Raw genomic sequence first — 10,586 nt, forward strand, 5'->3', positions numbered from 1 at the left:
TCCATTCCCCCATACTGTTTCCTCATAGATTCCCCCCATTCCCCTATAGTGTTTCCTCATACATGCCCCCCATTACCCCGTACTGTTTCCTCATACATGCCCCAAATTCCCCCATACTGTTTCCTCATACATGCCCCCAATTCCCCCATACTGTTTCCTCAAACATGCCCCCAATTCCCCCATACTGTTTCCTCATACATGCCCCCAATTCCCCCATACTGTTTTCTCATACATGCCCCCCATTCCCGTACTGTTTCCTCATACATGCCCCCCATTCCCCCATACTGTTTCCTCATACATGCCCCCAATTCCCCCATACTGTTTCCTCATACATGCCCCCTATTCCCCAATACTGTTTCCTCGTACATGCCCTCATTCCCCAATACTGTTTCCTCATACATGCCCCCAATTCCCCCATATTGTTTCCTCATACATGCCCCCATTCCCCTGTACTGTTTCCTCATAAATGCCCCCCATATCCCCTTTTGCTCTTCATTTTGTGTCCTCAAATCTCCATCACACATTAAATCCCCCATCCCCACTCCAAATCTCACCCCACCCATAATAAATTCCCCATTCCCAAATTCTCCCCACACATAATAAATCCCCCTATCCCAACTCAAATTGTTCACACACACATTATTGTCCTCTACCCCACTCCATCATTGCTCTCTTCACCACCTCCATCATTGCCTTCTCCATCACGCCCATCATTGCCCATTTCACCACATCCAGCATTTCCTCCCCCAATCCCATCACTGCCCTTTCCACCACATCCATCTTTTCCTCCTCCCCCACCATCCCCATCCTTGCCCATTCCACCACTTCCATCATTTCCTCCTCCCCCACCATCCCCATCCTTGCCCATTCCACCACTTCCGTCATTTCCTCCTCCCCCACCATCCCCATCCTTGCCCATTCTACCACTGCCATCATTTCCTCCTCCACCACCATCCCCATCATTGCTCTCTCCCCGTCAGCCCCATCATTGCCCTCTCCACCCCCATCATCCCCATCATTGCCCTCTCCTCCCCCACTATCCCCATCATTGTCCTCTCCTTCCCCAGCATCCCCATCATTGCCCTCTTCCTGTCAGCCCCATCATTGCCCTCTCCACCCCCATCATCCCCATCATTGCCCTCTCCTCCCCCACCATCCCCATCATTGCCCTCTCCCCGTCAGCCCCATCATTGCCCTCTCCCAGTCAGCCCCATCATTGCCCTCTCCTTCCCCTACACACACACACCATTTACCTCTCTGCACATTCCCCTGCAGCATGACACACACACACACACACCACCTCTATATATATATATATATATATATACACACATACACACACACCCCTCTCACCTCTCCTCGCGCTCTGCCGCAGCATCTCCATCGCCTTCCTCTGACACAGCCGGCCACTGAATGGAGACGTCATCCAGCGGTGTGTCTGTGTGAGAGGAAGCGCGGGCAGGAAGACAGATCGCTGCAGCTCCGTTGCTATTTTCTCTTGTAGGCAGCGGAGCTGCAGGGATTTCTCCCTGCCTGCCGCAGCCACCCTGCAGGGGCCCTCTCTACCGCCGGGCCCTCCCGGTGCAGTATGTCCGCACATGTTAGGAGCCGGTGCGCTGCAGCTTCTCTGTGCCGGCTGTCACCTTGACAGTCGGCACAGAGAACAGCTGACTCCCAGACCGGGGGTGGCAGAATGCAGCTGCCAGGGGAGACACTGCCGACCGCAACATTAGGCGGCCCAACTGCACCCCCCTGCCAGCTGCGCCCGGGGCACATGCCCCGGCTGCCCCCCCTAGATATGCCACTGCCTTTACTTACATGCAAAAGTGTTGTGAATTCCGTTCTCGGACTCCCTCCTGTGGTCATGAATGGTACTTCGGTGAGTTCTGTCCTTGGACTCCCTCTAGTGGCTTTGAGTGGAACTGCTGGTCCTTGAGGTTGGCTTTCTCAGCTGCCCTCGTTTATTACTAGGCTGGCTTCTCTATTTAACTCCACTCAGATCGTTACTTCATGCCAGCTGTCAATGTCTCAGTATTGGTTCAGGTCTCTCTTGGACTTCTCAGATGACCTGTCGACTCCAGCAGAAGCTAAGTTCCTGCTAGTTCATTTGTGTTACTGCTAATTCTAGTCCAGCTTGCTATCATGATATTTCCTTGCTAGCTGGAAGCTCTGGGGGTGCAGAGTTGCACCTCCACACCGTGAGTCGGTGTGGAGGTCTTTTTGCATACTCTGCGTGGTTTTTGTAGTTTTTTGTGCTGACCGCATAGTTCCCTTTTCTATCCTCTGACTATTTAGTGAAGACTGGCCTCCTTTGCTAAAACCTGTTTCATTCCTGTGTTTGTGACTTTCCTCTAAACTCACCGTCAATATATGTGGGGGCTGCCTTTTCCTTTGGGGAATTTCTCTGAGGCAAGGTAAGGCTTCTATTTCTATCTTTAGGGGTAGTTAGCTCTTAGGCTGTGAAGAGGCGTCTAGGGAGAGTTAGGTACGCTCCACGGCTATTTCTAGTGTGTGTGATAGGAGTAGGGTTTGCGGTCAGCAGAGTTCCCACTTCCCCAGAGCTGGTCCCGATTCCTAGTTTAACCATCAGGTCATTCCGGGTGCACCTAACCACCAGGTCCATAACACAAAAGTCTGCTGCTAGCTTCAGAAGAGGAAGCTGTTCAGCAGGGGAACGGAGGGAAAGTGGGTAGAATCATTTTTTTAATGCATTAAAGAACAGTGGCAGAACTGGGGACATACCATATTTTTCGCTTTGTAAACGCACTTTTTTCCCCAAAACTTTGGGGGAAAATGGGGGTGCGTCTTAGAAAGCGAACATGCCTTACCGATACGTGGGTGTAGGCTGCAGGCTGGGATGAGGGGGTGTCCAGGTGTCTGGCGGTTTGCTGAGATCTCATCTCTCGAGATCTTGATCCCGAGATCACCATCTGCGCACGTGCCGCCCCCGGCAGCGGCCATATTCCCGGAGACCAGCTCACATGGAACCGTGGAACTGCCGGGGCTCTGGCCTGTAGCAAAATGTCGGCAGCTCCGGATAACCACCAGCACCGCTGGGCACCGGAGACACCCGCAGCACCGGCCAGCAACCACCGGACACCCGGAGACACCCGGCAGCAGCACTAGACCCCGGCAGCAGCACTAGATGGCAGCAGCACTAGACCCCGGCAGCAGCACTAGACCCCCGCAGCAGCACAAGACTCCTGCAGCAGCACAAGTCCCCCGCAGCAGCACGCTGCACATCGGAGCCCCCACTCATCCCTGCCTGCGGCCTGCAACATCACCCCACTCCTGCCTTCTCCAGCAGCGACCCTGGGACCCCGCTTCACCACAGTCACCACCCCCGGCAAGCAATAAGATGCAAGGATTATAAGAAGCACCACCATTTTATTAAAAAATATTTTTTTCTTATTTTTCTCCTCAAAATTTGGGGTGCGTCTTATAATCCGAAAAATACCATATATACCAGAATTCGAGTCATATATACCAATATGGGCTCAGATGGGGGACATATATAGCAGGATGGGGGCCATATATACTAGGATGGGATGGACCCAGATGGGGTAGATTCATATATACCAGGATAGGAACATATTTACTAGGATGGGCCCGGATGGGGGACATACAGTATATACCAGAATGGGCCCAGATGGGAGTCATATATACCAGGATAGGGGAAATATATGCCAGGATGTGAGCCATATATACCAGTATAAGTGCCATATATGCCAGGATAGCAGACATATATGCTAGGATGGGCCCAGGATGGAAGACATATATACCAAGATTAGAGTCATATATACAAGGATGGGTCCAAAATAAGGGACATGTATACCAGGAAGGGGCCCAAGATGGAGAACATGTATACCAGGATGGGTCCAGGATGAGAGATACCAGGATGGGGGCATGTATACCAGGAAGGGACCCAGGGTAAGGGGCATATATACCAGGATGGGGGACATTTACCATGGTAAGCCTGGGACCGGGGGCATATATACCAGAAAGGGATCCAGGATAAGGGACAGATATTTCAGGATGGGCCCAAGATGGGGAACATATATCAAAAAAGGGCCCAGGATAAGGGACAAATATATCAGGATGGGCCCATGATGGGGGGACATATATACAGTGCCTACAAGTAGTATTCAACCCCCTGCAGATTTAGCAGGTTTACACATTTGGAATTAACTTGGCATTGTGACATTTGGACTGTAGATCAGCCTGGAAGTGTGAAATGCACTGCAGCAAAAAACAATGTTATTTCTTTGTTTATTTTTTTGTTTAAATTGGGAAAAGTTTTTTCAGAGGGTCATTTATTATTCAACCCCTCAACCCACTAGAATTCTGTTTGGTTCCCCTAAAGTATTAAGAAGTAGTTCAGGCACAAAGAACAATGAGCTTCACATGTTTGGATTAATTATCTCTTTTTCCAGCCTTTTCTGACTATTTAAGACCCTCCCCAAACTTGTGAACAGCACTCATACATAGTCAACATGGGAAAGACAAAGGAGCATTCCAAGGCCATCAGAGACAAGATCGTGAAGGGTCACAAGGCTGGCAAGGGGTACAAAACCCTTTCCAAGGAGTTGGGCCTACCTGTCTCCACTGTTGGGAGCATCATCCGGAAGTGGAAGGCTTATGGAACTACTGTTAGCCTTCCACGGCCTGGACAGCCTTTGAAAGTTTCCTCCCGTTCCGAGGCCAGGCTTGTCCGAAGAGTCAAGGCTAACCCAAGGACAATAAGGAAGGAGCTCCGTGAAGATCTCATGGCAGTGGGGACATTGGTTTCAGTCAATACCATAAGTAACGTACTCCACCGCAATGGTCTTCGTTCCAGACGAGCCCGTAAGGTACCTTTGCTTTCAAAGCGTCATGTCAAGGCTCGTCTACAGTTTGTTCATGATCACTTGGAGGACTCTGAGACTGACTGGTTCAAGGTTCTCTGGTCTGATGAGACCAAGATCGAGATCTTTGGTGCCAACCACACACGTGACGTTTGGAGACTGGATGGCACTGCATAAGACCCCAAGAATACCATCCCTACAGTCAAGCATGGTGGTGGCAGCATCATGCTGTGGGGCTGTTTCTCAGCCAAGGGGCCTGGCCATCTGGTCCGCATCCATGGGAAGATGGATAGCACGGCCTACCTGGAGATTTTGGCCAAGAATCTCCGCTCCTCCATCAAGGATCTTAAGATGGGTCGTCATTTCATCTTCCAACAAGACAACGACCCAAAGTACACAGCCAAGAAAACCAAGGCCTGGTTCAAGAGGCAAAAAATCAAGGTGTTGCAGTGGCCTAGTCAGTCTCCTGACCTTAACCCAATTGAAAACTTGTGGAAGGAGCTCAAGATTAAAGTCCACATGAGACACCCAAAGAACCTAGATAACTTGGAGAAGATCTGCATGGAGGAGTGGGCCAAGATAACTCCAGAGACCTGTGCCAGCCTGATCAGGTCTTATAAAAGACGATTATTAGCTGTAATTGCAAACAAAGGTTATTCCACAAAATATTAAACCTAGGGGTTGAATAATAATTGACCCACACTTTTATGTTTAAAATTTATAAAAATTTAACTGAGGAACAAAACTTTTTGGTTTGTAAGATTTATGCATCTGTTAATAAATCCTGCTCTTGTTTGAAGTTTGAAGGCTCTAACTTATTTGCATCTTATTAAACCTGCTAAATCTGCAGGGGGTTGAATACTACTTTTAGGCACTGTATCACAAAGGGGCACAGGATGGGGGACATACATACCTAGAAAGGGGACATTAATAAGGGAGGGGGGTGGTGCAACACTTATGTCCTTATAGGATTTAGAACGCTAAAAGTGACCAAACATCTGACCAACATGTGAAGGGGATCGAGGTCCCAATTTTACACCGTGGCCCATGGAACTGTAGTTGCGCCACAGAAAAGGGCACTACACAGACAGAGCGCTAAGGAAAGGAAGCATTATGAATGTGTAGGACATTCAGTGTCTGTGGAGATCCGGGTGACAACTCCTGTGGGCAGGGGTGTAATGTGGGTTCCCAGCGACTGTAACAAGGCAAATGTTCTTTGTTTTTTTACCACTAACCCAGTAATAATGCCCTCTGAGTGCCCTTTTTATAAAGTATTATTAGTGCTGCCCTCTCTAAAAATAATAATAATGTCACCTTTGTAACACCACCCACAAAAAAAAGATTTATATTGACCTAAACCAAGTAATCTTCTCTTCTCTCATGCACAAAGAGTGGTCAAGAATTGACGCCATTGTGCCGTCTGAGCTACGGGGCTGATGTCTTGTAGGCTCGAGTTCTACAGGAAGTCGTGGCCACAGAATTGCGAGGGATGAGGTAACCTATCTTCCCCTGTTTAACCACAAGCTCCAACTGTATCGACGTTTTGTTGACACCGACACAATTTAAAGCGTTGCTTGCTCGTAGATCTGGGACCTTGACCAAAAGTCGGGATTATGTGCACTGCCCAAAATCTTCAATTGTTTTCTTTTTCTTTTTTTCCAAAATGTGCACCCTTGAGAATTTTTCATCCAGGGCACCCGCCCCTGTGCCCCTTGTCTCCCTTGTCTCCCTAATGCCATGCCACTGACAGTGGGCACTGTGATGGCTGCCATTAGTAACTTTTTGGATCTCGATTGCACCGTACCAACCCTATGCTGGGTGTGTGGGGTCATCCATCTCACGGGACAGTAAGGCGTTCATCAGTGCAGATTTATCTGGCATCACTAATACCCAAGGCTTGGGTCCCTGTACTAATGCCGCAAGCCTTATTTTGCGTTACTGTGCAGACGTCTGTCCTGGAAGTCATGGCGATGACCCTGGAGTAGAAATAGATGAAAGGCCTGAGGCTACAGGCGGGCAGCCGCATCACTGGGCTATTAATAGGAGACAAGCGGAGGTCACATCATTGACGTCACAGCAGAGAAAGAGCCGACAACCAACGTTTTCACACAATCACTATTTCTTTTCTTCTGGATTTATGGAAAAAGCAATTAGAAAAGAAAAAGGATCCAAAAATAAAACAAATCCAGCGTTTCAGTGTGTTAGATTATCGAGAGGGACAGAAACCAGGTGTCTTAAAGGGAAAGTCCACTGAAAACCAAGTCTATTGAGTATTTATTATTTTCTGACCCCTGAGTCCCTAAGCCCATGTGTAATGACCGGGGTTCTCATGTAGCAAATTTTTTATTTACTTTTACTCTCATCCAGAATATTTCTGTGCTCACCAGCCACGACAAGGTTTATTTGCCCTTTAAGACAATTCTGTTTTGCCTAGCGCTGTAGAACCCAGACATGACCCCCTAATTCAGGGGTGCATTAAGGGTAACAAGGGCCCCCCTCGATCAGCTGACAGGTCCCATCACTGGTGTGGATGATGCTGTTATCCCCACCAAAAAACAACAACAAAAAAACACTCACCCGATGATCCTGCTTCCCATCTTATAGTCGACATCTTCTGATTGCTGTAGGTGGCATGATGATATCATTGCGCCACCATCAGTGCAGTAGAGGAAGTGCAGGCAGCAGCTACCTGCCCATCACTGAACTAATGAAGACGAATTTGATCATAATGGGGGCAATCAGTTCTTGGGCTCCTCCAAAGTCTCAATATAATCTGCCACTGACCTAAGACCAGATCCTCTACACAAATACAGACCCCATCCTAGGCTCCCCAAAATGAATATAGACCCCAGACAAGACCCTCCCTAAACAAATCCTTAGTCCTTGGATCAGGACCCCTAAATAAATATCAGACCTTTCCCTCCAAATAAAAATATAGACCCTAGCCCGGACCCTCTAAATAAATACAGACACTGGGCCACCTATAGAAATATAGTCCTCGGCTGAGACGCCTAAATAAATACAAACCATAGATCAGACCACCTAAATGATGTCTAGGTGATGCCAGAAAATGTGTTTTACTTGTCCTTTAAGCCTAACAATCGACTCTCTTGCTGCGCTGAGGCTACACCTGGAATCCTCTTACCAACCTTTATACTAAATGGTGTACTGCTAATAGTGGCAGACAACGCTGCTGGTATGGGGCCCTGATGCCTAGTGCTATCGAGCCCTGGTGCCTAGTGGCTATGGCTGCCTGGTGGCCGTGGGGCCTAGTGGCACTGCCCCACTCCACACCTGGATTTCAACTGTATCTCTGTCATAAGGATGCACTATTCAGCCTTTGTGTCTCAGTACAGCAGGCCTGATGACATCATTAGATTGCTCCTGCTACTCGAAGCCTGAGAACACACATTGCACAGATGAACATCACATCAGGGGAATGGGGTTAGAGGAGTATTTTTTTTTATGCCATCATACTGTGAGGGGTGAGCTATTGTGGCATCAAGCTATGTAGAACATTGCGGGGGAATCACATTGTATAGAGGGCTGTGAACAAATCATAATGTGTGGCGCTGAGGGGACATCAAACACTGTGGGTAACTTTAGGGACATCATATTGTGTCTGCAGCTGTGTGGGTATCATAGTATGTGGGGGACATCGTACTGTGTAGGGAGTGTAACACCCCAGGTAACCGGTTGTTACAGTCATGTTGCATTCCTTTCGGAGAGGGCGATATCATATCATGCTTTTCAACACAATCTGAATCCAGGCCAGAAGGGGGAGTTCTGAAACCAGATTCAGGGGAGCTTCCCTAGCTTTAAGTATTCTGGTCTGGAGGAGGAGTTAGTTTAGTCTGGAGCAGACAGTGAGGAGAGAGGAGGGAGAGCAGAGAGAGCGCGGAGCCGTGCAGCCAGGACTGAGCTGCAGCTCCGGGAAAGGAATATAACCCAAGGGGTTGAATGATAGTGAAGCATCAGAAGAAAGGAGCACAGAAGGAGGAAAGGGACTCAGAGGGGAACTGTGACCGGGCACCCTCAGAGCCGAAGCGCAGGAATCGGGAGCCCGAGGTCGTGTTGTACTCCAGGTCACACAGCAGAACCGGAGGGCATAGAACTGTATGTGATTTGCCCACACCACACCTGGAGGTGAAGCAGTACTCTATGAGCCTGGGTCGTGATAGAGACCCTAAAAAAAGGCTTGCACTGCCCATCATACAGGTAACTGTCCCAGGACAGGAGAGAGAGGACTTTGCCAGTAAGCTACAGGCAGCAGGGATCTTGCAAACAAGCGCGAGTAGGAAAGGCTTACGGACCTCACCTGGGAGAGGGATCTACCTTTGCCTCCAGGCCAGTCGGACCAAATCATCAACTGTTCCTGGTACCCTGGACTGTGGCCTGCTACCATCAGTAAACCAGGTAAAGACGTTTCAACCTTGTGTCCTCCATTTCTTGTCAGCATTCACCACCCTTGCCATACACCTTGGAAGCCCTGGAGATTCAACTTCATCTGTGGGATGAATCTAGCTGCCATAGCTGCCATAACATCACCCCAGAGGACCCCTTTAAGCGGCGTCGGTCGCCACTGATCGAATACCACAGGTGGCGTCATGAATACAAACTTTATTAAATCCTTAAAAGACCTTCCCACCTTTATTTGGGCGCCCAGGGCCACAGACCGGGTCACAGCCACCATGACATCCCCTTTAAGTAGGGTGCTGTGGTGGCATTAAACTGTGTGGGGGCATCATACTGTGTGTCAAGAGGTGTGGGAGAACCATACTGTGTAGGGCCCATTATACTGAAAATAGGGAGCTGTGGGTGCCATCATACGGTGTGTGTGAGGAGCAACATTGAGGTAAATTGTGCAGGGTAAATCACTGTGGTGGAAATGGAATTATAGTGTGCGTGCGTGCGTGCGTGCGTGCGCGCACGCACGCACGCACAGGGGGGTGACATTTTTGTGGCCATCATATTCTATGGAAGCCATGAAATGGGGATCGCAGTGGGTGAGAATACTAAGGGGCTTCAGTAGAGGCACGATCACTGTATAAGTGCTGCAATACATCTTCTAAACTGTATTTCAAAGTTAGGAGTTATGTCCTTCTGTGACTGTGCCTATGCACCATGACACTGACTTCTCCGCTATTCCTTTGCTTAAGAGGGGCCTTAGGCCCCATGATTTCTATCTATGCCCCTATATATACTGTCACAAAAAAAAAATCAGACTATTCATTTTGTGCATTTAGTCACAAGGGGTGGAAAAAAAACATCATATTGCATAATGTTATCCACCAGCAAACGCAAAAATCCTCCATATTAGAATGCACAGTATTCATTTAACAACACACCAGCGCCCCCTGCTGCACATAACTGTAACTGCAGAAATTGTGCTGGTGGGAATCTTGATTTTTTTTCTTATGCTCTTATTAAAGGGGTTACAAGAGTAAAACTTATGCAAAAAGCAATGGCGCTAATAAATCCAGGGAAAATATATTCATGATGTTTTTATTCTAAATATTTATTAGGGAGTCTTTCAAACTGAAAGGGGTCTTCCAGGTTACATAATCTCTATTTGTTAGACAGGTCCATGGGTAATAACTCATCATAAGGTATCCCTTTGCTTGGAGTTTCCGCGATCAGCTGGAGAAGAGCGTGCCATCAAGTGTTTCATTTCCCTATAGCGCCACCACGGATGAAATGACGTATTACACAGTCTAGGGTAAATTCATCCTTGGAAATGCT

This window comes from Ranitomeya variabilis, chromosome 3, assembly GCF_051348905.1.
Source record: "Ranitomeya variabilis isolate aRanVar5 chromosome 3, aRanVar5.hap1, whole genome shotgun sequence".
Classification (NCBI taxonomy): Eukaryota; Metazoa; Chordata; class Amphibia; order Anura; family Dendrobatidae; genus Ranitomeya; species Ranitomeya variabilis.